This window comes from Parasteatoda tepidariorum, chromosome 3, assembly GCF_982258835.1.
Source record: "Parasteatoda tepidariorum strain Cologne lab strain chromosome 3, Ptep-v5.0, whole genome shotgun sequence".
Taxonomy (NCBI): Eukaryota; Metazoa; Arthropoda; class Arachnida; order Araneae; family Theridiidae; genus Parasteatoda; species Parasteatoda tepidariorum.
The window spans coordinates 109,376,681-109,403,712 of NC_141757.1; the positions used below are offsets into that span (position 1 = coordinate 109,376,681).

At 28.8% G+C, this 27,032-nt stretch overlaps 1 protein-coding gene across 1 annotated transcript in view; it reads left to right on the forward strand.

Annotated features, from left to right (window-relative positions):
• LOC107454798 (uncharacterized) overlaps positions 1 to 27,032 on the forward strand; it is a 119,250-nt gene that overhangs the window by 74,393 nt on the left and 17,825 nt on the right. The gene's annotated exons all lie outside the window — the stretch shown is intronic.

A 27,032-nucleotide genomic window follows, 5' to 3' on the forward strand; every position in this document is an offset into this window, starting at 1 on the left:
CGTTGTTGTTTGGATAATTATTAAATTTAAGGCTTTCTTTCTAATGAACTTTCATTACATAAAGTGTTTACAGTAATTTATGATTCAATAAAATCTGCGTAAAATGACTAACGAAGCGTTTCTTGCAAATGAGATTCAGAATTATACTACTTACGCAATTAAGAATTTTAAACAGATGAATGATTCGTAAAAATGATCTAAATGTTAAAAAGGTGTGATAATTATTTTGCAATTATAATGTTCAGTGAAGTGTTTAGGTAGAAAGCTAGAGCTCCTTATTAAAAGAACTTACAGATGTCATCAGAATAAAATAAGAGTTCAACTAATAATTTTTAATTCGTTAATTACGTAAGGGTTTTTGTGTTCTTTCCTTTTTGAATAAACTAGTGCAAGTTTTAATAATTCCGTAGTATGTGCTATAGTTTCTTTTCATGAAATGTTGCGTTTGGAGAGAGGAGTTGTTAATATATTTTCAATACCTTCAATGGAGTAAAAATAAAATACATTTTATGCAATTCCTAAATATACCGGAATGACTCAAATAGTTGCTGCAAAATGCAATGGATTGATTTCGGTGCGATTTCTTTTTTTTTATTCCCGTAAGCATGATGCTGTTTCTTTTATGAAATATATCTTAGTACGACTGGTAAAATTCGATAGTTTAAATTTCATAATTAAAACGTTTTTTACGCAACAATTTGACCAAGATTCGCAATTTTAAAATTAAGAGACGATGTTTCAAAAAAAGCTGTTCTTAAATTGTTTAGAATTGATTTTACATTACCTGAAATTTTCAGAAACATCTAATACCAACTCAAAATTTTCATCATAGGTTTAAAAGCGAAATCTTAAATAATGCTTTCAAATTAAATTGTTTGTAAGAATTTATTTCAAAAAAATGCTTACGGGAATTTGGATGTTATATCTGAGTCCATATTATAAAGAAAGAAATATCTTTTTGCTGAAAATCTGAATCTATTTCAATTTCCTTGACTTGTTATTTTTCTTTCTTAACTTTTTCTCATTTTTAAATATTTACTATTTTTCTAATGTAGAAAGTTTAACTTTTCATAATGGAAAAACTTTTTAATTTTACATAAAAAAAATTTAAAAATTTTTTTTCTTAATAAAATCTTAAAAAAAAATCGACAGCCATACTAAGTAAAAAAAATGAATTAAAATATATTTACACTTTCCAGAAATTTGCACGTTCTCTATGTCAGAGGTAAAAACAAGGTGAATGATTTGTTCATCTTGCTTTTTTCATCCCATTAATTCTTATGCATTCGCATGTCTCCACTTTTGGAGGTCAATAAAGAGATGATTTGCCACGTTACTACAATCTAACCAACTAAGTTTACAAATTATGTTGGAAAAATTTATCTTAACAAAAATCAAAACATTGTAATCTAATTGAAAATTAGAAGTTAATAATTTTTTTTATCTTTTCAACAATTTATGTTAAGTCCTAATGCGAAGTTAAAAATAAATTGAATACTTGGTTTTCTTGTTCCTGATAAGGTAACAATATTTAAAAAAAATTATCATTTTTTTTTTATAATGTGGATTATTAAGGTTTGAAGAAAGTCTTGACTATTTGAATTGAAGCAATCCAATTTCAAACAGTAACCCATAAAACGTTTCACTTCATACCATGAACGAACCGGTCTATAAGTCGACTTTTTGTACCCATAAATTGCCATGCGATTTTGGTGATTGACTTATTCACCTGTAAAACATAGCGAGGAGATTTTAGACTTCAAAATGTGACGCTTAATATAAAAAATTAGAATAACCTATAAGATAAATACAAACGTAGGAAAAACAACTAAGTTATTACACTGTTTTGAAGTTGAATGTTTCAGACAAACTTCCGGAATTTATCTGAATCCAGAACAAGATCGAACTTGAAAAGACGATTGTCATTGATTGAGATGGAAAGAGACAAAATTGCCTGACGTTAGGAGCGTTTGATATTATTTCAACTAGCAGTTTTTGAGTTATTTACTCATGATATTATTTAAAACTGTCTTCTGCGTATTTAATTTATACTATTGGAACTTTATTCTTTAATGATTCACGTTCAACTTATAAACGCAAGACCCACCGTTTTCTGTGTATTTAATTTATACTATTGGAACTTTATTCTTTAATGATTCACGTTCAACTTATAAACGCAAAACCCACCATTTTCTGTGTATTTAATTTATACCATTGGAACTTTATTTTTTAACGATTCATGCCAACTTATAAACGCAAAACCTAGTATTTTTTAATTTAAAAATGAGGGGTTGAGTTTTATATCGTATCAACCTTTACACCGGAAACCGCACAATAATAATTAATTTTCTAGACAATTTTCAGAGACGAATATAATTTCCCATTGTCTATCCGACTTATATTGCCGGCTTGGCTGACCCATCCATAGCCGTTCTGCAAAACATTCAAAGAAAGTCAAACATGCTCTCCAATGGACTTCATCGAGGAGAGGGTGATTACAAATCTTCAAACTCCAATGAGCTTCCACCCCCCGGTGGCAATCTCCTTGAAGGTACTTTTAGGAACTTTTAGATTCCTTTTAATATATTTATTGGGCAAACAGAGTCCATCCCCGGTCTCGAGAGTTGTTTGCCTCAATTAGTCTAGGAGCGGGTTTAAACACAAATATATATTTGCCCTTAGAAAATCATTAGTGAGGTTTGCCACACCTGACCCAAGGAACAGAATCAATAGTGTACTAGTGTCCTCTTCTCAACGTTAACGAGCTTCAATCGCATCCACCGCACAACATCAACATTTGCATAATTACGAGAGGAAGTTGTCCACTGAAAGCCAATATGCAACACCGCTTGATGAGGAGAAAGCCAAAGGTGTTTGTTGTAGCTCTCTCTCTCTCTAACGCCAAAGTCGACTTAGGGTCCTTCAATAAAAGGGACCATATAATGTGTTCTTGGACCTTTAGGGGGATGGGTCAAAGATGCCTTTGGAAAATAAGACGAAAGTTTATATTTGGAGTACAATAAAGAAAAAATAATGACTGCCATTGATTATAAAATGAATTTACTTTTAACTGTGATTGTTTTTTTAAAGCTCCTAAAGGTTTGCAGAAAAATGTATTACAGTTATGGGCCGAAACAAATAAATATTGTGTTTCGGATGTGAAATAAAATAGCTTTGGATTTGATGTATCTCACATTGTTTAGTAGCAGCCTGGTTTCACATGTTGAGCAATTTTTTTTCTTTGCGTTTCTTTCGTAAATATAGGTAATTTATTTTATATTAGAAAAAAAAGTAATGCCTACTGTTTTTTTTTCTTCTTCTACAAATTGATAAAATGGTGCATTTTTGTAATGGAACAACATATAACTGATCAATATTACCGGAAACATATGTCTACCTAGCAACAATGTATGAATGAATTGCATACGGCGCTATTAAATGATTGTAAGTTTGTGTGATGTTAAGCGATTAAGCTGTGTGAATGAGCGCTTTAAATTACAATACTTTTATTTATTTATTGAAATACATGATCTAATTCCACGTGCGTCTTAAGGACTTACAGAACTTGTATCCTGCGAACCACATTTGTTATTTACGAATTTAAAATTATCTATCATCACTTAATTCATTTTAGTTTTTGCTTCACTTTTTTTTCAGTTACTTTAACTCTACAAATGAATAATCTGTATAATTAATGATACTAATAAAATAAAGCAATAGGAAGTAATTTTGACAATTTGAAAATGAAACAAATTTTGACACACGGTCGGAAGGTATAATTTACACTAGAGATTAAAACTTAGTACTTATTTTGAATGGGCGAAATTTTAAGTAGATTCACATTATATAAATATTAATTTGGAGGGTGTTTTGAAACAGAGAAGAAATTTATAATACGGTAATTTTTAAAAAAAAGTGGAACAGAGACAAAAGAGTTAGTTACAGATTTACTGCCACAGATTTATTTGTAACACCCCTTCCTTCGAAAAACTAAAATTTTATGAAGAAACTGAAAATAATTTAGAGAAAGCAGTTGAAAAATTGAAACATAAACATTAAAAGGATTGAAATTGCAGCTTTTAGTGTAGCCGGTAGTTACTGAAAATATACAAAGGAATATGGAGAAAAAATAAGATCTTTATTTAATTATTTAAGTAAGTGCCAGAAGACATTCTAGATGGAAAAGAAGGATTTGACCTTTCTTGAGAAGAGGGTTTTTATGTCTTTCTGTATAATATATTTAAATATTAATAGATTTTTAACGTGGGACTGATAAAATTTCCCAAGCTACTGAATATTATTTAATACGAAAATATATTATGATTATTTTATTTATTTCGTTTGCAAAAGCTGAATGGAATACGTTCTTGCTCTTATTTGATTGCTCAGACTCTCATAGGTAAACCCTCTGTGCGTAAGTTCCGGATATCCGAACTTAAGGCAAGTAGGTTTTTCTGCAAAAGATTTTCCATATTATTTAGCCCTTTCAGGGGCGGTGAGATATAAACTGTCCCCCTCAATTTTGATAATAATATAAACTATAAAACTGCAACAGTTTTTTCTGTCTTAGGCAACGTGGTTTTTAATCAAATTTTTAAAACATGTAAAGACAATGCAAATCGCTGTGTTGAGGATGAGCATAGGATGACCACAATTCCTTAGGATTGGCTTCTCCTAAATAATTTTTTGGATTAACATTTTCTGTCCCACAAGGGGTAACAGAGGAAGTGAATCACAGCAGAGAAGATACACTCTCCGATTTTGTTGTTAGTTGAAACATTTATCGAAAATAGTGTGATCCTTGAATGATTTTTATTATTATCTATATTTGTCCCTTAGTTGTCGTTGAATGATGGGATTGTTTCTTTGCGATCTGATAAGACTTTTCTGTATGTTCAATGATTTTTTTTTCTTGAATAAAAATATCTTTCTTTTGCATTTTATTTATAAATCAATTACACACACTTTTTGTAACTACGCTTATCCTCTAAGAAGAAAAAAAAAACATCTCCTCCTGTTCATCGGGATCTGCATCCCATGATAAGCCTCTTTTGTCTATCTGCAATCTTGGATTATCCCTCTTCAACCCACCGAAACAAATGAGGTTTGTTACCAGTCGAGGGTATAGCAACAACGTCACCCCTTCCCATTCACAGGTGACCCCTATTGAATGGATACCCCCTCTGAATCTAAATCCGTTTTAATAGCGGATCACAGGTCCTCACCTCGTCACCCGCCTTATTTGTAGACCTCTCCAAGGGGGGGGGGGGAGGGCAAATCGACTGTGCCCCTTTCTATATGTTATAGTGGAGGGGGGTACCAGCTGCTTCAGACAACTCGCTGAGTCCTCTACCTATTTGCATAAACACCCCCTAGTCTGTCGCATTCGCTTGCGTATCCATAATGCACGAGTCTACCCCTATCGTTCGTAAAGCTCGTCATGTGCAGAAGGAGGCTTGCTCAATTGAAAGTTCTCTCCCATAGCTTGAAGATGGCGATGCCTGTGTATTTTAAATTATGGAATGGTGTTTCTTTTGATGTAGTTTCTTTTTTTACCCTTCCTTCATCTTTTTTTTTTTTGGAAAAGTTTTGAATAAAGTTGAAGAAAAGGTGTGTTGTAGTCACCTGATAAAAAGGATAAAGATTTGCATTTTTTATATCGAAGGCATACAATTTTTTTTGATTTCCCTTTCCTACGGCGGGTTTGCTATTACAAAAGCAGAATTGATTCTAAGACTATTTCTTCAAATGATGCGTCTCTGTCCTTCTGACGTTCACGGTATTACGCCTTAGGTGTTTTAAGTCCCCTATTTGCATAGAGAAAGAGTTGTTTCTGCTGTTCTTGCTTTTTTTCTTTGCGACTTTTTTTTTGAGTTAAGATTAAGGATGCGCCAAATTGAGCAGGAATATTTTATCTCAAATATAAACATGTTTGTGACAAAATATATTATACTTCGGCATGTTTGGATTCTTTTCTATTCACGGAGTAATCTCTCCGAGAAGTAAAAAAAATGAAGTAAAGAAAGAAATTCAGAAAAAAAAATTACAGTTTTTCAGTCAGATTTAGAATATATGTTTTTAAAATATTCCAATACGCACGTGTAAATGTTATTCTAAAGTGCTTAGTTTAGTAGTGACGAAACAGAACGATGTTTTCAATAATAATATAAATAATACCAACCAATTGTCATTAACTCGGGCTCTGTTTTCTTTTTGAAAACATGTATACAAATTTTATTACTATTTATTTTATTACTAGATAGCATTAATAAAATAATAATTTCAATAATATATTGATAGTAATAATAATGCATGAATAATAAAATACTATTGTTTACATTTTAATAAAGTAAACTGATAAGTATTAACTATAACTCTTTTATTTAATAAAGTAAACTCAAATTTTTTGCTCTCTCAAACTCATTTTTGCATAAAACTGCTTCAAAATTTTTCCTGTCTTCTTTCAAGTATTCTCCAAAACAAATATAAAATATTGAGAAAAGTGTTTGTTCCAGTTATATCGAAATATTATGGAGGAGTTAATGTTGCTTCAGCAGGTTTTCGTTGTTAAATTATCACAACTTTTGGTTTCACTGATGGTTTTGCACGTAAAAAATCGTATTTTAACCTGCAGTCTTCACCGCATAGCAGAACCGGTTTTCCTATGTTATTACATAGGGAAATAGTGTATCGGGGAGAAACATTCTCCCAATCTTACTCTTTTGCTGAACTGCTAGTGGGTTAAATAATCCAAGCATGAAGACTAGAATGTATGATGTATCCAACACTTTCAGCACAATATGTTTTATAATTTTTTCACATCAATCTTTTGAATTATTTGTTATCAACAGACATTGTATATAATAATATTTCTACCATTTTACTGACTGCATTGTTTGTTGATATATTCATTTATAATTTACTAAAACACATTTTAAAATTAACATTTTCGTTTATAAGGCATAAGGCTGGTTTTTTTCTTTCTTTTTGCTATTAATTTTTTTATTAAAATTGAATTTAATTTTTTTTTAAAAGTAGACATATTATTAATAATTATCATAAAAATAATCTTTTTTGCCAATTATGTAAAGCACACGCAAAGTTCAAAAACAGATTTTTACGATTTCTATATTTTATTTGAAAAAAAAAGGACTCGCAAATGCTCAACTTATTTTCCTTCAACTATAATATTTCTCTTTATCTGTTTTGAAAAGAGATTCTGTGCCTGTATCAGATTGAAACAGGATACATACATACACAGAGAGAATAGAAACAAAGAAAAAAAATAAAATAAAATAAAAAAAATATCCAAGAAAAGTGTAGAAAGCGAATAAAACGAGAACTAGATTTGGGAAAAAGGGATTTAACGGTTTTGCGGTTGAGTTTAAAAGATGATTGTTGTAGATCGGAGCGCTCTTGCTCTCCAGGAAAAAACCCGGGAGCATCACAATTTACGAACATCTTATTCTTACTTCCCTTTCATTTTCTTTTGTCTTTGTGGTTTGAATTGGAGGTAAGAGTTAAATTAGTTGAACAATTCATTTTAAAAGAAAACGAATGTTGGAAGGAATTTGTTTTTGATTCACACCTTTTACTTTGCTTTAAGGATGTCTCAAATAAAGTATTATATAAAGAACTACCTTTATTAGCAATTGGTTTCAATATTTTTCGTCAAAATCTTAAAAATTAAACATTGTTCTGTAATCACCTCGCTTAATATATCTGTTTAAAATAATTATCAACGATGAAGTGTATCAAGTACATACATTAAGAGAGGAAATTAAAATTTAAGCTAAAAAAAACGAACAAAAGAAAGTAATCAAAATCTGAAGTTATTAAAGAGAAAGGCAGGTTTAAAAATAACAAACTTGAAGGTGTTTGAAATAAAGTTTACTCCCTCATCTTTGATTCCCACAGCAATCAAATAGGTTTTAAGTTATTTAATCCGTCTTCATTGTTAATAGTTCGTCGTGTTTTGATTACGTTTTTTCCCCTTAGGTACGTTTTTTTTTTGTTGATCTGTGAACTCTTAGAGCTTTTAAAATATGTCTAAAACGTTTTGATCAAAGAACACCCTCATTTTGTTTTTTTGTCCTTCGTGTAGGTATTTAGGAAAACTGAAAAAAAATGATGTTTTAAAAAGAAAGGGAGAATTTAATGATGTTTTACGATATCGCTTATAATCTTATGGGCTTCCAAAGTTCAATCAATAACGTTAATGCTTTTTTTTAATTTTAAGCTTAATAAATTGGTTAACAATTAAGTTTACAGAAATCAATCTTTTTAAGCTTTTTGCTAAGGTAGAAAATATTTTCATGTTTCTAGGTTCGTATACTTGTGAAATTATTGCTCAGTTATTTACATGGAATTAAAGTGTTAGTCAAAGACTTGGTTGAATATTCAATGTCGAAGTTGCTCCCAACAATCCCATTGAACACTTAACCAACCAAGCGTCTAGAACGAACGTCGTTTGGTTGGTACATATACATCTCTAGTTTTTCCGCATCTATCAATAAATAAATTAATTTGTCTTGTGTCTCTTTTCCCCTTCAACACGTTAAGTTGAATTTGCCCAGTGTTTCTTCTCCAGTTCAACACGTTAGGTTGAATTCATCCTTAGGTTGAATTCTAAAGGTTAGGTTGACCAGTGTTTCTTCTCCAGGGTAACGTTGAATACGACTTGTGTTTCTTTTCCACTTCAACACGTTAGATTGAATTTGTCCCGAGTTTCTCTTTCAGTTTAATGTTGAATTTGTTCTGTATTTATTCTCCGGTTCAAAAAGTTAGGTTTGCCTGTACGTTTATGTGAGAAGGTGCATACTTCCCTACAAGTGCTAGACTCGTGGTATAAGACAGTTTCATAAAGAGTTAAGTTTGTCTCTTAGTATAATCAGAGACATTTAAAATATCAGTATTGTAGACCACTTGGTACTATATTCCTGACATGACAAGGAAGTTGCTTTAAGAGCAAGAAGAATCGGAAATTAAAGCTCAAAAAACTCGCATCTCTTTGTTTCTTAAAGAATGATTCGATAGATTTTTAATTTTCTCATTGAGCGTTATGTTGTTCAAAAATTTGCATACCTTGCAGTTGAAAAATGGTTCAATCATTATTAAACTAAATGAAAATAACTAATTAAATATTATAGATTTTTTTCCCCTTTAGTTTGATTATCTTTGAAAAACGAGTAAGAAATGATTGTGTGCAAAATTGCTTCGATTCTCTTTAACTCGTTTCATAAAAAAATATATCGAGATACGGAAAAAAGTAAAATGAAAATTTTGGGGTCGAACTTTTCGACCTTTTTTAAAATAAAGAAATCCTATTTTCCAGATATCGGTTACCTTCTTTATTTTGCGAATCAATTCTGCCGAAAAAAGAAGGCATGTCTATTCAGAACTAGTTCATTTTTTGTGCTCGATTATGTAATAAATCAGTTAGTAAGCTTATGCCTTTGCCTTTAAGATTGCTCTTAGTATATGAAAATCAGAACTCAAGATTAACCTTTTGCTAACGACTGGTGGGCCAGAATGGCGGGCTTCATCATACTATGTAAAGGGTTAAATGCTTCGCGTATTATTTGATCTCCGTACTTTACTAAATATCCATCCTTTTTCGTGAAAACCTTCTTCTGAAAAAGTATTTGTGACGTTAAAGACGTTTTTCTACAGGGTGGCCATAACCGGATAAAACTTAAAAAGTAGTGCTTCATTGAAATTTTACTTTTGTTTGCTATTGTTGAAGTTAGTTTTAACATCTAGATATATTTCATTTAATTTTCAAATAGGTTTTTGTTTAGTAGCATTCTTAAAATTTGTTACTCACATTATTTGTTATATGAAATCTGTATAATTTGTATATATATTTATATCAAAATATATATATTTGTTTCTTAAATTCGTCTTCACAACTTTTTAAATTTTTCACAGATGTGGTCACCCTGCTTTCACCAGTTACTTTTCCTGCCGTTAACTCGATTTGCCTTTTTTCATTAAATGAGAAAGTTGTATAGTGAGAGACATTTAAAAAAAAACATTATTCAAGAGAGGGTTTTGCTCTATTTTTTTTATCCTCGCCTTTCTTACTTTACACATCATTTCATCATCAACTTCATCTCTTTTTCTAGCTACCTTTAATATTATTTGCCTTAGTAGTTGTCCTTATACTTTTATAAGCTACCTGGAAGGATGAAACGTAATAATAAATAAATAAAAATATTGGAATTATTTTAGATTTACTAATTGTATTGGTGCATGTCTTTAATGCTTTACAGTGTTGTTCAGTATTGATTTATTGATTATTTTCTTTTTTTCTTTCCGTGGCATTCAGCAACGGCGTCATGCCAAATGCCATTGAATACAGTTAATCTTTATTCTGATGCGATGTGCTACTAAAACCTTTTTTTGCTTAATATAATAACGTAAAGTCACAGGGAAGGATTAAAGATAATAGAAAAATTTGATTATCTTAGCTTTATTCTTTGTGTTGGTATACGTGTCTTAATTCTGTGTATGATTTCGTAGTGTCGATGAGTATTAATATATTGATTGCTTACTTTTTTTTTTACTCCTTTAAAACTGCTGCTAAAACTCATAGTTCTTAATATGAATTATTTTCTCTCCATATTCTCCAAAAGCTGTTGAAAGAAGCGTTAAAAATCGACCAAGCAATTTATTTCATAAATATGAAACTCAAGCGAAAGGAAAATAAAAGAAGGGAATATTTACGTCAACTTATCTCATTTATCGTTCTTGATTTCGGATTCTTACATTACATTCCCGCTGCGGACTATTTTACTACCCGATCGCACTACTTCCTTCCGCCACATCTTTTATCTCACACCCTGAGTAATGAGCGTGCGGGTTACGCTCAGGGTGTCAAATCAACCTAAGAAATGCGCCCTGATTACAGGTTTCGAAACACCCCTGCGTCTTCTACAAAAATGGAAAAACTTCACGCTTCACTCACCCCCTTCTCTGTCCCTTCTTTTTTAAAAAAAAATAAATAAATGGATATTTAAATTGGATGGATTCGTTTTTCAAGCAGTTGGAGAGAGATTTTTCAGGTACTCGACGATAGATGATCTTTTTTTTTTCTTCTTCTTCTTTAATATCTTTTGTTTGTCTTTTTGGATTCTTAAATTTAGAAATGAGACTCTCACTTATTTAGAACTTTTTGTTTTGTTAAGAAAAAAAAGGTTTTTTTTGTTATTTGCTTTCCAATTTTGTTGACGATTGAACACAAAATGATGGTTAAACGACTGGGTATATAATATATCCGTATATAAAAAGGATTCCATTGGCGGAGTTTTTCAACCGTAATGTTGATTATTGATGAGATTTTTGACTCCAGGCCTGTTCCGTCGAGTGAGATGATATATATATTTGGCGATGCGTTTTAATCGTAAAGTCATATATTTTTTATCATAATATATCTTAAGTACGGGATACAAGGTAAAGAGTATTAAACATGTTTTAGATACATAATTCAAATGTCGTTTGAAATGACCTGTTTTTAGAAACGCGTTGCACTTTAAACGAGAGTACTGATTTTGATGATAAAAGTGATCATTTATTGATTTAGAACAAATAAACATTGCAATTTATGATATTACTTCACTCTGAGAAAAAAAGTAAGATCCACACAGTATTTTTGGTTCTATGGGAACGCCCAAAAGCTTGGTAATTTTATCCTAAGCACTTTGTTAATGTTTTGGTGAAAGTGTTTTATAATATGTGTTGAAATTTGATAATTTGAAAAAAATTGTCCTTAAAATTTGTAAATAGTCCAAATCAAAAAAACGTCTACAATACTACACTGTAAAAAAATTCCGGACCAAATTACGGTATAAAGTACCGGCACTTTGAGTGCATAATCCGTAAAATCCATTTTATAGTCCATTTTTACAGTAAAATATTATACCATAATTTTTACGGTAATATTTATTTAATCAGAGTTATTTATTGATTTTACTGTAATTATTACTTAAAAACTAGGGTATATCGGATTTTTTGTTCCGTAAGATGTTTCAGTAAAAATGTCAAAAGTACCGGCAGAGTACCGGGTGAGTGTCGGAGCTTTTTACCGGAATTCGATCTGGAATTTTTTGCAAAGTAGTTTGACCGAAGTTTATTCATATTTTGGTTACGTTGCAAAGTTTATTCCTGTTATGGTTACATATTTTACAATAAGCCTAATTAACTTGATTACATTTGATTACAAATTTTAAACTTGACTACAATTGAAATGGTATTATGATACTAGCTATTGATATTATGACTTAATTGTAAAATAATTTTTTTTGACATTTCAGAGAGCTTTATAGTTTAGACGGGCAACTAAACATTTGAAGAGTTTTTGTCAATTTCTGGTAAAAAAATTATTATTAAATTATTGACTTGAGAGAATTAGAGAGCATATTATGTTTGTTCATTATCAGAAAAAATGTGTTTCTCTTTAAAAAAGAAATGAAAAAAAAAAAACATTTAGAAAAACAATTTAGATCTTCATGATTGATCACTTCTAAATTATTAATTAGTTTGTGCTTAAATTTAAATTGCAAAATTTTTAGAGGATAATTGTTATAAAAAAATTTAAACATTACTTAAAATTTAGGTATTATTGATATAAATGATTACATAGTTTTAATAAAGAAAAAAAAAGGTACTTACTTTCTTTTCCTTTGAAAGTTACTTATTAAGGAAAATTAATTGAGGAATTTGCTATTTAATCATGACTTTTTAAATGGTTTATATTAATGTCTCCCAATTTTACAAAAGAAAATTTATTTTTTTTTCTAATTAAAATATAAAACGTGAACAAAGCAGCTTGTCAAAAAGCAATATATACTATTAATAAGTAATTAGATATACATAAAAACAGATTAAGATCCATTAAAAACAATAATGCTCATTCGCATTTAATTCAATAATGCAGTATATGTTATGATATTACTTTTATTTCTATATATTTCAATTACTGGATCCACAAAATGTATCTTTCAAAAATTTTTACCGCTTTACAGAAAGGTTTAATCTATTTTGTTTCTGAGAGAGGTATAAGGGAAGGGATGGGGATCTTCTAGTACTTATGAAATAAAACCTCTTTCAGCCGCAGAAAAGATATACTAAGCGAGAAAAAGGAAGAAAAAAAATTGAAATGAAAGGAAAGATTTGTCACAAAAAATATAGGAGTAATGGATTTTGTGGTCTTAAAAGATGATGGTTTTAAACCAAAAAGACCGAAACTCCATTGAGTTAGTTCAAATCTGAACATGACAACCTTTTTCTTTCTTTTTCTTGAAAAAGGAAAAGAAAAACTTTTGGGTGAAGTAATGCTGCCCACAACAAAAAATTGTATTTTTACAGAAATATTTATTTCAAATGGGTATAAGATACTATTTCTGATAAACGGAAAATTGTTTGTGGGTTTAATGTGCAGTTATATGTCTTGATACTGTTTCGTTGTAATTTTGGTTTTAGTTTGTTGCTTTTTATTTACTATTTTGTAAAATGCTATATTTAATATGCATTTATTTATAAAAAATTATTTTAATAATGGATAGCATTAATTATGTTTCGAGATCATATTTCAACTTATTTATAAAACATTTGTATACAATTGTCATAAATTTTTAGCAAAAGTTTTACGAACGTGTAAAACATTCCTTAACATATATTATTGCGAGGGAAAAACTTTAAGAAGTTTTAACACTTGAAATTAATTACTGCTGTATGTAGAATCTGACTTTTTAAGATGGTAGAAACCTGGTTTAACTAAACCATAAAATGGTTCAAATGTGGAGAATAATGGCACAAAAACTGGTTAGTTAATGATACAATAGTAACTTTTTTAAACTCATACTGCAGTAAAAGCAGATATACAACTAACGTTTTCTTTCACATTAATTTCCATTCAGAAATTTTCTTTCAATAAAAACTTAAATGACATTAAGAACTCAAAATGTCGAAACAAGCAGTGTAATAAACTAAGTCTGATACAAACATAAAACAGAAAAAAATTCCCCTTGATGCTTTTAAATCAACTAAATACTTCTTACAATCAGCCCAGTTTTAATTTGACTGTGAAATCTGATTCATTAATATTTAGAGATATTTAAGTCAGTATTGTGGTTAATGTCAGTCATGAGTCAGTTATTCTATTAGCACGGGTTATAGAAATTTAAATTCAGCTGTGAGTACCTATATTGCCCAAGGAAAAAGATTCTGGTGAAACTACCGTACTCTATGGTATTGACATTGCTGGTAAAAAAAATCATAATTTTGGTTAATAAAACTAAAATATACGATATTTAAACCTCTTATTTGGTAATTTTTCTGTTCCCATAATAACGGTTTGAATGAAATTCTGATTTTAAAAAATATAGTTCTTATTACCAAACATTTAGAACAGAGAGGAATTCAGAACTGAAACAAAAGAATAAAAACCTGAAAAGTAAATTTAACCAAATAACTGGTTTTCATATCATACTTAAAGATATCATGATTAAATTACTACATTCTACCACATTTACCAAATTTTATCACATATTATAAAATCATATATTTTACTGTTAATTTTTCAGAAATCCTTACCAAAGCGATTCAGTGAAAATTACCGAGCAAATTGTTGTTCCCACAGAGTCAAAAATACGGTGAATTTTACCATATTCTTTCTGGTAGGTTTGACCATACTTTTTTTCTCAGTGTGAAAATCCGTTTCTCTATTGAAACCGTTATCGATTGAAAAAGCTACCTTATCGTTTGTATCAGTTTTACAATTTTGTACCAATTGTATTTCGAAACGTAAAAAAGTATTCTTTATGTTTCAATGTTTCCCAAATGTGTTTGTGCTTGCCTTAGAGAAACTGATGTGCAATTTATTACTGATGAAGATGAGCTAATTTATGTACTCATAAAATTTCTACAATAATAAAAATTTTATTAATGAATGCAAAATACAAAACTGTATCAATGGACATAAAAATAGTCATTCTACTATACGCCAATGCATTTTTATCTAATCTATGATATTGCCAAACAGTTGACGATTATACCATTAGAAATCAGATGTCATTATTTTTGCAAATGCGGCGTTTCAGGATTACCACTTTTTACTAATTACAGATATTTCATTTAACCTCTTTTCTTAACAAAGTAAACCGTATGGGACTAAGCTTTTGTCAGTCTTCAAGAAAAAAAAAGAACAAATCAATCTATAAAAAACAAGAAAACTTTAAAACCATCTCTTTCCTACAGCATTTTGAATAAAAGACATTCTACAATTCGAATCTAATTAGATATCTGGGATTTTTCGAAACCTCAGGGACTAAAGTTTACATTTAGATGATGAAGCAAAATGAAGAAAAAATAAAAATTTCAAAACTCTTCGAAATAATATTTTATTTTTTGAAAAAAAGAAGGAAAAGGGTTTGAAAAATAATGCAAGCGTAGAAAAAAAATTAGTAAATTTATGATTTTTATTTTTAAGTATTTAAATGAGTAAAGTATCTTTTTAAAACCCCTTGAAGCAAATGTGATTTTAACAACTTTTTTCAGCATTTTTTTTTTGGACATGAAACTCCATCTATCAATGCTTGGCGCATTTTAAATTTATTTCGCAGTTTGGTTTTGAAAAGGGGGAAACTGCTTGACGACGAATGCCAAGGGAGTTTAAAAACACTTAACAACAATAAGAGCACGATATTTGATGGCTGTTTACGGCTTTAATTATCCTAAAGGCTCATGTTGACAAAAATTTTAATGAATATAAATATTTTTTTCTTTTTAAGAAGGTTTCAATGGGAAAAAAACAAAACCATACCTATATATTTCATTTTATGTTTGTTAATTTCGAGGAAAACTCATTAAAAAAGTGTAAAGCACAAAGAAAGTAAATAAAAAAGCCATTCATTATCTGTTATAAGGTTTTATCTTTTTTATTGAATAATAATTATGAATGTTGGCGGAAAAAATATAGAACACATTTTACGTTGTATTGTTTTTTTTTGTTTCTTTATTTAAATCTCTGGAGAACATCGAACAAAAAATTCTTTCAAAAAGAGTATAGAACACATCAAAATATCGTTTCTACATATTCCTTAGGGAAAGCAGACGATATGAATTTTCATAAAAACTTCGATAAAAGTAAAATTCGATGGAAAAAAAAGTATTTTCACTGAAAATTCTACAAAATGGATTTTTTCTATCTTTAGTTTTGTCTTTTGAATAGGGGACATCAAATGTGCTTAATTCTGTTTTTTATCTGTGTAAAAAACTAATACTAAAAGTTTTCATTTGTCGTTTTGAAATGCTATGTCATTCAATGGTGTTTAGAACATAAAATGTATTGTATTCGAACTCGTCTGCAAAATACTCCGTTTTTAATTCTCTACGGAATTCAAAACTAAAAACATAAGTTTCGTGGGAATTATCATGCTTTGCAACCAATACTGTTTTTGAACTATCAAATGTAATATTTAATCAGATTTTTGTCTGCGAATTTCAAATGCTTCCGTTTTTTATCGTCAGTATTATAATGAATTTTGTTTACTTACGAACTTAGCAAAATAGTCTTATAATGTTCCGTTTTACTGCGAATTTAGTTTACACGTAAAAAGGACTCATAGAATGTAAAAATGAAAAATATATATCGAGTTTGAATTACAATAGAATGATTTATTCTTCGTCTTTTTACAAAACTTTCTAATTTTGAAAAAAATATCTAATCAACTTTATATTATAATTCGAATTAATTACTATTTTTTCGAACTTATTTTTAAGTGCAATGATAACGAAATTGCTTACGTAATATGAACTAACAACTGAAACGTAAAGTTTATAATAAAATGAACAAAATTTAAATAATTAATGCGAATTATTTGAATAAATTATAGATTGTAAAAAAACTAAAAAAAATGAACGTTTTAAATTCGCAAAAATATTATGAATGAACGAAATTTTTTTAGAAAATTCCCCAGAAAAATTTTCAAGCACATTTTTTTAAAATTCTTTATTGTTTCGACAGCTGACATGCTTTTGTCATTTTGTGTACAGAAAAGTAACACGGAACCCTCAAAAAATAGTTTTTTAAGCAAAAAAATGAAAATGGTGCACACTCAGTTGAGACACATACAAGGGTTGGACAAAATAACGGGAACACTTTTATTCTAACACATTTTTTGATCTTTCTCAAAACAAACGGAAAATAGTGTTTTGCAACATCCAATACCATTGTTGCAATAAATTTGTAACTTGTAGCAATTTTAGTTCAGTTATTATATGCGATGATTGCTCAAAATTTCGCAAACTTAGTTTAAATATTTACGGAGATCATTTTTATAAAAAAAAACGAAATTTCTTCTCTTGCATTTTTTGCTATAACTTAGAAAATATTCAGTAAAATTGAACAAAATTTTGGGAAGGATTTGAAATTAATAAGAAAATTATTGTTACGAAATTTGAGAAAAATTTCTTTAAAACTGCTAGAGATATGAGTAATTAAAGTAATTCCTTTATACTGCACATGTGGGGGAAAATTAAAAAAAAATTTACTTCATTTTTTAGTGAATGGTGTTTAGCAATTAATAAAAAAAAAGACTGATTTCAATGTCTTAAAAATTTAAAAAGTTTCAAGCAATTTTCTTAGTAGTAAAAGAAAGCTGAAAATGATAAGGGATTTTCCAGAAATTTCACTATTAAACAAGATTTATTAAAAATTGCATAGTTGGGGATCATCCCCTTAAATAAAAGTGTCTTTTTTTCTGCAGATTTGCTTTCCTCATACAATTATATTTCGGTTTATAAGCGTTTATCGTAAGGTATCACTGGTTATTTAATTTTGCCTTATAATGCAAAATAATATTTGTAGAAAACCCCTTATCATTTTGAGCTTTCTTTGAAAAAATACAAAAACTACTTACCAAATTGTTTGGAAATTTTAAATTTTTATGATATTCAATTCTAACTTTTATCATTAGAGTTGCCAGATACGATTCCTACAAAATTAAGAAAAGAAACTGTCAAATTTTTCCCGTGCATGCGCAGTATAAAAAACTACTTTAATTACTCATATCTTGAGCAATTTTAAGCTAATTTTTCTCAAATATTGAATTATTCACAAAATTTGAAAGCAATAATCTTCTAACTAATTACTACTAACTAATTTTAAATTTCTCTAAAAACTTTGTTCAGTTTTATGAAATATTTTTAAAGTTATAGCAAAAAACGTAAGAAAAAAAAACATTTCTTTTTATAAAAATATCCTTGTCTCCATAAATATTTAAGCTAGTCTTACGAAATTTTGGGTAATTACTGCATATAATAACCAAAACAATTGTTACAAGTTACAATTTTATTGCTTCATTTTCTAGTATAGGGTGTTTAAAAACACTATTTCTTGTTTAATAGTGTAATTTATTGTCGATCTCTGAATCCTCTAAAAGCTTCAAACTTCATTTATAAGTATGAAAAATCGCATGATCTAAACATATCTGAAGTTTAAAGTGATTCTTTCAGTATTTCTTGGGAAATGGAAAAAAAATGTATTAATATAGAAGTGTTTCCATTATTTTGTCCGACCCCTGTAGCTTATTTTTAAAAATATGTAAAATTTACGAATTTAAAAAAAAAAAAATTAAGACAGTTCCTAATTTCCAAACCCTTCTTTTTTTTTTCATTTTGGCTACCATTTATTTAGCTCTGCATATTTTTTCCTGTATTATTACAAAAACACCTCTACAAATTTGTCTTTTTTTTAAAATTAGAACATTTTAATGGTTAGTTGAAAAAAAATCAACTTTATAACAGCAGTTATAACATGCTATAAAGTTTTTTAACAACTTATAAAGCACTTATTAAATGCATAAGTTAACGCTGATTGCAAATGCAAATTTCAGAGCACTAACTTTAACTCAACAGAAAAAATTCCCAAATTTTCAAATAAAATATGAAAACAGACAAAAAAAAAAGTTTTTTGCTGTTTTAGCTTTATACGCATTTCAATTTCATGAAAATTAAAACAAATTCATTCAATATATTCTGAATAATTAATTTTATTACCTTATTTGTTTAATGCTAGTTAATTAAAGTTCTTTTATTGTTTAATGTATCATAGTTATTATCATTTTGATCATTTGACAATTTTTTTTGGTTTGGTGACTAAATGAATGAAATTCTTTTTTGACCCCATAAATCATATCATTTGTGTTTTTCCAAATGTGTGGCGTCCTCTAATATTTTTAACTCAAAATTCGGTTTTTATTTTCAAGAACAAACTTTTTCCTCAACCTAATACAAAAACGAAACAGTTAAATACATTTCAAGTTATAACTGCGTTTTGGGGTGGTTGATTTTAAGTTTAATTGTCGAATTTTGTAAGAATTATCCAAGCATTTCAGTCCCTGTCCCACTAAAATAAAAATTTTCTACATTTTTGAAAACGTAATTTCAACTTTAAAACGCAAGTTTGTCCCAAAAATACTTGATAGTTAGTTTTAAATTTAAAATCTTTGACCGATACCGGATGTAACGCAATAGCTACTCCATACAGCACCCACAGTTTGTTTAATCATATCAATTCTATTTCTTTCCTTTATTTTGCTCTTAAAGATGGTGATTTTCAACCCTCGAATTATCTCTTAGAGGAAAAGCATCTATAAGATTTAAAAAAAAAGACGAAAAAAAATAATAATAATAAAAAAAAAATAATAAAAAAAAATGGTAGGAGATTCAAAGAGAGAATGAAACGAAAAAGAAAAAAAAAGAAAAATTCGACGTTCAGCTATCAGAGAGAGATCATGAACATCATTTGTCATTCTCTACCCCGCCCAGTTAATTCGAATCTTAGAGAATGGTAATTTCATGGGTAAACACAAAAAAAAGCTCCCGTGTGTTTCGAAGGCCTCAGTAAAGGGAAGGGGGTGGGCAGCAGAAATCTGTTTGGATGATATTCCTAGATTATGTTGAGTCATTCACTTTGTACGCGTCATTGAAATAAAATAGTAGGGGGGGGGGATCAAACCGATTGTCTTTAAGGAATGAATTACAGAAGTTTTTTCGGATACAAAGCAACATCCTTTATTTTTACAATAATTCAGTTATATATAAAAATTATATGACATTAGGGGGGGGGAGAGACTATCTCCTCTCTCTTCGATTGCCCAGGGACATTATGAACATTAAAAACTCTGTTAAGAATATCTATTGAGCATGTTAATTAGCTCTCCTATAGTGAGATACCTTATAATATTTATTAATTTTAATTGCACTAAAATAAATATTTAAATAGGTATTTAAATTTTAACAGATATTTAAATTTAAATAATCATTTTAACCCGGGACTTTTTTAATATAATTTCAAAATGTGTTTTCTGCAACACATCAATTTTCAAAATCTGAAGATTTAGGAGATTTTGATTGTTTAATGTGAAGATTTTTATGTCTCGATTTTCAAAAAGTGGTCAACTTATTTTTAATAGTTATGAGTAGGTTAAAATCTAGCCCGTGGCTACCAATGTATTTAGAGATGTGGATTTTTGCTAGCTAAATTAAAATAAATGTTTTTGATTAAAGGCTTAAAAAATTAATTTAACACCCAAAACAAATTTGAATTCATTTCACGATGATATGAAATCAACTTTTATCTTTAAGTATCTCTTAATTTTTCAAATGAAAACGTATTTTCAAATAATTATACAAATGAAATTGCTTTATTGCTTTTAACTAATCAAACAGCTGACTTTTGTCTTGATTTATATTTTAATTTTGTAATTTTAATTCAAAACTAAAAACTAAAATAGAGATAAGCGTTAGTTTTAAAATTGAAAGATAAAACTGAAGTATGTGTTAGTTGTAAAATAGAAAAATGAAAGTTAATTTTAAAATGAAATAAATGTGAGTTGGTAGACTTAATTGTAAAACTAATAAACACATTGTAAACGAGCTTGAAAATTATGAAAATATTGAATTGAATTTTCAACTGCAAGATTATTTCCAATTACTTCTTTTTTTTTTGTTGATAAATATCAATTTTCATATCTTAAAATAAATGAAAAGTATTGGAATAAAGATTACAAATGAATTTACAGCAATAAAACAATTATTAATGATATTCTTAAAATCATTATTTACCATAGTAGAAAGAAAAGTGCTGGCTAACCAAAGTAAGCAGTCAAGACGATTATATCTATTCAATCAAACTTTAAAAATCACACTTTTTTTTTTATAATCAGAAGTTATCCGACTTGGTTCCTATGAAACTTTGAATTGAATTTCGATCTGATTGAATGATAAATGGAATTTCTTAAAGCGTCAATACTCCGAAAGCTTCTTCAAAAAACACTTTATTGAAATGCGTGATAACGAAATAAAATATTTTTTATTATCTTCAACCGAAGTGGTAAACATGTGGTTGGTCTTTCATAATGATATTGAATTCCAATATTCCTATTATCATCTATTCCTTTTTTTTGAATGCAACAAAAATGATTTTAATTACATTTGACGTTCATTAATCAAATCAAAAATTGAATTATTGTCAAGTGAAAAGTAAATGTTCTTTGTATCACTTGTTCCCAATATCTCAAGGTGATAATGATATTACTTTCTGGTATCTTCTGATTTTACAATCCTATCAATGGAATAAAAATCTATATTTTTGCAGTTTTCTACTTTTATTACTTTTTTCAGGTCATTAGTTCAATCTATTGAACAAATGCTCTGAGTTAAAATTATTAATAATATGGAGGCAGTTATAGCAAATCTAAATTTTGTTTAACGAATTATCTTTTTTCACTTTTTGTAAAATGTTAATTAATATTTATACTAAGCGATATGTAAATAACAATGTGAGAATTTAAATACAAGAAAAACGAAATCTAAAGATACGCATGTTAGCAAAAACGGCACTTCATCAGGGGACACACAGCCCTGACAACATGCTGAAATCTTTCTGTTGTCGGTGGTAAAACCAAAAACTTTTGCCGTTTTACCACCAAATGTTTGGTTTTACCACCAAGTTTTTAGTATCTTTATCAAGTATCTTTAGAATTTTTTTTTTTTTTTTGTATTTAAAATAAGACAATTTTGGTTTTTAGCTGCTTTTTAACGCTTTTTCCTTTTGACCCATTCTTATTAAATTAAATTTTGTTCTTAATTTTTGTTTAATTTTGTTTTAATACTTTGATTGGATTACTATTTATTCTACCATTTGCTGATGTTTGAAACTATGAAAAAAGTCAGTATTATATATATCGAATCTCGATTTTTGAATTCATTCATGTTTATCGATGTTCTTTTGCATACTTTGAAAATAATTTAATATTATAAAAATGTATTTTTCCATTTTATTTTGCTTTCTTTTCCGAATAAAATAATATTCAACCTGACACTATAAAGGAGAGTTTTTCAAAATGGAGCAAAAATGTGTGAAAATAGCTCCGAAACAATAAATAATAGTCAAATTTGAAAACCTCATGTATTTAAAATTGAAACAACATAGACTCATTTTTGAACAAAAGACATAAACTCAAAAGTGATGTGGAGAGAGAAATGTGTGAGAGTGAAGTTCTTGGAAGAATTCAAACCATAAGGGATAGTAGTAGGAGGCTCTAACCACCATAGCCGTACACCCTAGGCCAGAGAGAGTTAGGAAGCTTTATTTAGTGGTCACCGCAATAACGCATCATGGCATGCTAATTTCCAATTCCAATGGTACAAAAGGTTGCAATTTGGAAATTATGTTCCCAAAAGCTTAATCAGGAGATTGGTAATTGCAATTTCATTTTCTGTTTTCTTCGCTATATCTTAAAAACGTTTAAGCGAATGAAATGTATGATTTGATAAACCCTTTTTTTTACCGTATACAATTATTGCAGAGTCGAAGAAAAGAAGAAATGAACGGATTCCATTGTTCATAATACAGTTTTATGTTTACAATGTAGGTCATATTAAAAAAAAAACATTGCAATAAAATATTTAAAAGCGTATCTTCGGATTTAAAGTGGTCGCAGGTAAAACTTCTTCTATGAGCGTAAAAAAAGTTTCTGTAGTACTTCAATGAAACTGTTTAAAAGTTTATATTAATTTATGTTGAAAATCAGTATTTTTATCAGAAAAAAACCTCGATTATTTAATTGTTGCTTTGGTGACAAAGCATATTAGAAGTGGGATTTTTCCGCAAAATTCCTAGTTTTAATGTAATTTTTTAGTTTCTAAGCATATTCAAAGCAGTTTTCAAGACTAAATGTTTTGAACATGCTGAATTCACATTAACTTATATATATATTATTTCTTACGACCTCGAAATCTTCATTAAAAAAAGTGATAAAAAAAACTTATCAGAATAGAAAAAGATAAATCTTCTAAAAATGGTAGTTAAAAAATAATTTCATTTCGAAACATTAAAATGAACATATTACTTTTCATACAACTTCTTATTCTTTAAAAGGACAATGCATCTATTCCATTGCAAAATTAGCATCCATTTACCAGCCAATGACCCTTCATCAAACAATGATAAACTATTTATCTCAAGAACGATTAATAAGATCTGATAAAATAAACGTTACAGGTTTCGCATTGAATAAAAAACCTTCTCCAATTTTAGCGGTAAGCTTACTATATATTATTATCCCTTCGAAAAAGAGTCCAGAGCACATATTTGTCTCTCATTATAATCATTAGGTTGAACAATCTAATACCTTAATTACACATGATGCACCCCTTTACTAATTTTTTACCTATTACAACCCTTTCTTTTTTTTTATTTAATTCCGAGCAGCAGAGAAAAAATTAAAATCTTCAATCTAATTTTTTTTTTTATGTTCGTTCTGGGAGAGAGGGAAAAAAAAAAGGGAAAATGCATAAACGCTTATGGTGAAGAACAAGCCATTAAAACTGATTAATGTGGGTATTAGAGTGGGGAAAAAATTAATCCCTTTGTCCCTATCGCTGATAGCAGGCGTTCCTGTGTTCTCGATCATTTGTTGTGGAGGTTATCATCAGACCCGAGAACTGACATTTCTGCTGATAACCACCGACGCTTGGGACTTTCCAACAAATAAATTTGGACTTTCTTGTCCGAAAGAGGGATAATGAGAGGGAATTGCTTTCGTTCCTCTAAAGTTTGTTTTTAATTTATTTCCCTTTCCAAAATATCTAGCGAGTTTCGTTCGGATCGCTTTGTTATCAAGCATTTCGAAAGCTTGATATATCTGTTCATGTCGTTCGATCACTTATATCGATCCGCATGAACAACATAATTACATATTGCAAACATGAATTACATAATTACAATTTTCAAATTATGAATAAAGTTTTGAATACGTGTCATTATTTTTTCTCGCTACAATTTTAGATTAGGTTTCTATTTTCAAATTAAAAAAAAAAGACTTAAAGTAATTGATTTCCATATAGTAAATTCAAAACAATTTGTTTTAATGAATACATTTATCTGCTGGTACAGTGACCTAAGAAATGGTAATCAAATAGGCATAAGATTGTTTTTCGAAAGTCTGTCCGTCACACGAAGCAACGTATTTTAGCAAATAATGTGCATTTTTATAACTCTTGAGTTTTCAGCAATTATTAATGATTATTAGATCAAAGTCAGCCTATTTTTAGTCAGCGCTCTCTATGCTAAAATGGCTCAAAAGTCTGTGTACAGAAAAGCTATGATTTTATGAAAAAGATAATAATTTATTATTATTTTTTTAAAAACATTTATGAAGTTACTCCAACGCTGCCTTATATATATATATATATATATATATATATATATATATATATATATATATATATATATATATATATATATATATATATATATATATATATATATATATATATATATATATATATATATATATTGTCCGTACTAAGACCCAAATAATTCTTAACGATAAAATGGTTTGTAGAGTTTAAAAGTATAGCTTTTCCTCAATTGTAAGGCACTTAAACTGAGGCTTTTTCATTTTTCGCTGGTTAAAAAATTTCGAAAAACACCATAAAGTAGTAAAATGATCTAATTGCCGTCAAGTCAATCGTAAGAGATGTTTTTTTTCTTCCACGAAGTGTGTATAATGTTGGTTGGGTTTACTTAAAAAGTCCCTCAGCAATGGAAGTTTTGCCCAATACTGGACTCAAGTGTTCCATTGTTTCTGTTCGAGAGTCAATATTACAAGTTTACGCAGATTAATGTTATTGCCTCAAATCCAATTGTTTTTATAAGCTGTCAATAGAAAACGTCTTTCTGTAGGCATTTTAATAATTTTTCTTAACAAAAGACCAGCAGATGTTTAGAATTTATGAAAACTGGTAAAAAAAAGTACCTTTTCCTTATAAATCTGATAAAATAATATTTTTTAATACTATTAATCAGTGTTATTTAATTCATTTGGAATAGTGTCATTTTGGGATCAAAACTTTCAGGGTACCCTTTACAATGAACCATAGCAGAATGTTTTCTAAATAGACTCTTATATTGGTTTTTTCCACGATAATATTTTCTTCCAGATTCTCGGAGACCCTACCTTATTCCAACGAGTTTTACTCTCAGAGACGATTTCCAACTTCTTTTTTTTTTCTTTATTTTTCCCTATGAAAAAGGGATAATCTCTTCGACGATGAAGAAGTTATGAAAAAAGAGAGAGCCATTGAAAATGAACTCTCTTCAGCGTCCGTTTCACTTTTCTTTTAAAGGCAGTTTGCCCTTATTTTTCTTGGATCTAAGAGACATCAGCTGCAGTTGTGTGGATAGGGCACACCAAAGTACCCACCTAGCTTAACGAGTTTCAATATAAAGGGTTTCCTCTTCTCTTCCAAGTGGAGATTTCTTTTTGTTTGTATTCATGGTGTGTGTGGACCATTTCGCGAGAGGATATCGAAAAAAAACTTTTGTTTATACTTTGTCGATCATAAGACGGACAAATCACTTTTAGGCAGAAGTAATTTTGCGTAGTGGAATGTTAAACAAATCAGGAATATCCCGACTGTTGCGACACCTTGAAAGATTATTACTACGGAAAATATTAATTTTTCAATGCAAACACTCAATTCAAAATGTTTATTTGATGTAGGTAATAAGAAAATAAATTTTTTTTTGAAGATATAGAAATACCTTTATAGGTTATACTTTAAATCTCATAAAATTAAAGTATGCTTATAAAATTACGCGAAAATATGTCCATTAAGCACTGAGAGTGAGAGGTTGATTGCTCTTGTATACTCTATATACTCTATACTTTTTATTTATAAATACATATTTTGGTTTTGTTACCAGAAATGTGGTTGTTTTTACAAGAAATCTCTTTAACATGTAATTTCATTGGATTTTTTTCCCTGGTACTTATTTGCTTTTATATATATACGCAGTATTTTATGAATCAGATGTATAAAACTAAAATAGTACTTAAGGGTGCATCTCTTGACTAATAAGAGAGAAATGTTTTTTTCGCAGTTTGAAATCATTATTTTACAAATGGATGCTTTATGAATTGATCATATCACTTAATCGAGTACCTGACAATATATCAATACTTAACGCACTAAATTTCACACGCAAGGAAAGCACATTCAGTATCAATCACCAATCTGGTTGCAATTTGCGGTTGCATACAAATAGATTTTTAAGATGTAAAATTTTTTGCTTGCCTTTAATCCGAAATTTTCGAACAAATAGGACGCCAAGTTTTATTTCTGAATTAACGGAGAAGTCATAATAGGTTGCTTTAAAAAGTTTTATTCTTGCGATTGAGATGAAAATTAGCTTTCTTTATTTCTAAAATTTTGTACCAGTTCAAAAGTATTATTTTAAATTAATCTAATTCTTGCAACTAAAATTTTACTTTTAAAAAAAATCAAAAATGCTCATAATTTAAAGTGTTCGAAATGAGCACTTTTCCAAAAAAACAATTACAAACACATTTCTGCAATACTTTTCCAATTTCTATTAGATTAGTAAAGGACACTGAAGGTACCTATGTAAATACTTTACTTTGAATCTACCACAAGTAGTTCACATCATAACAAATCTT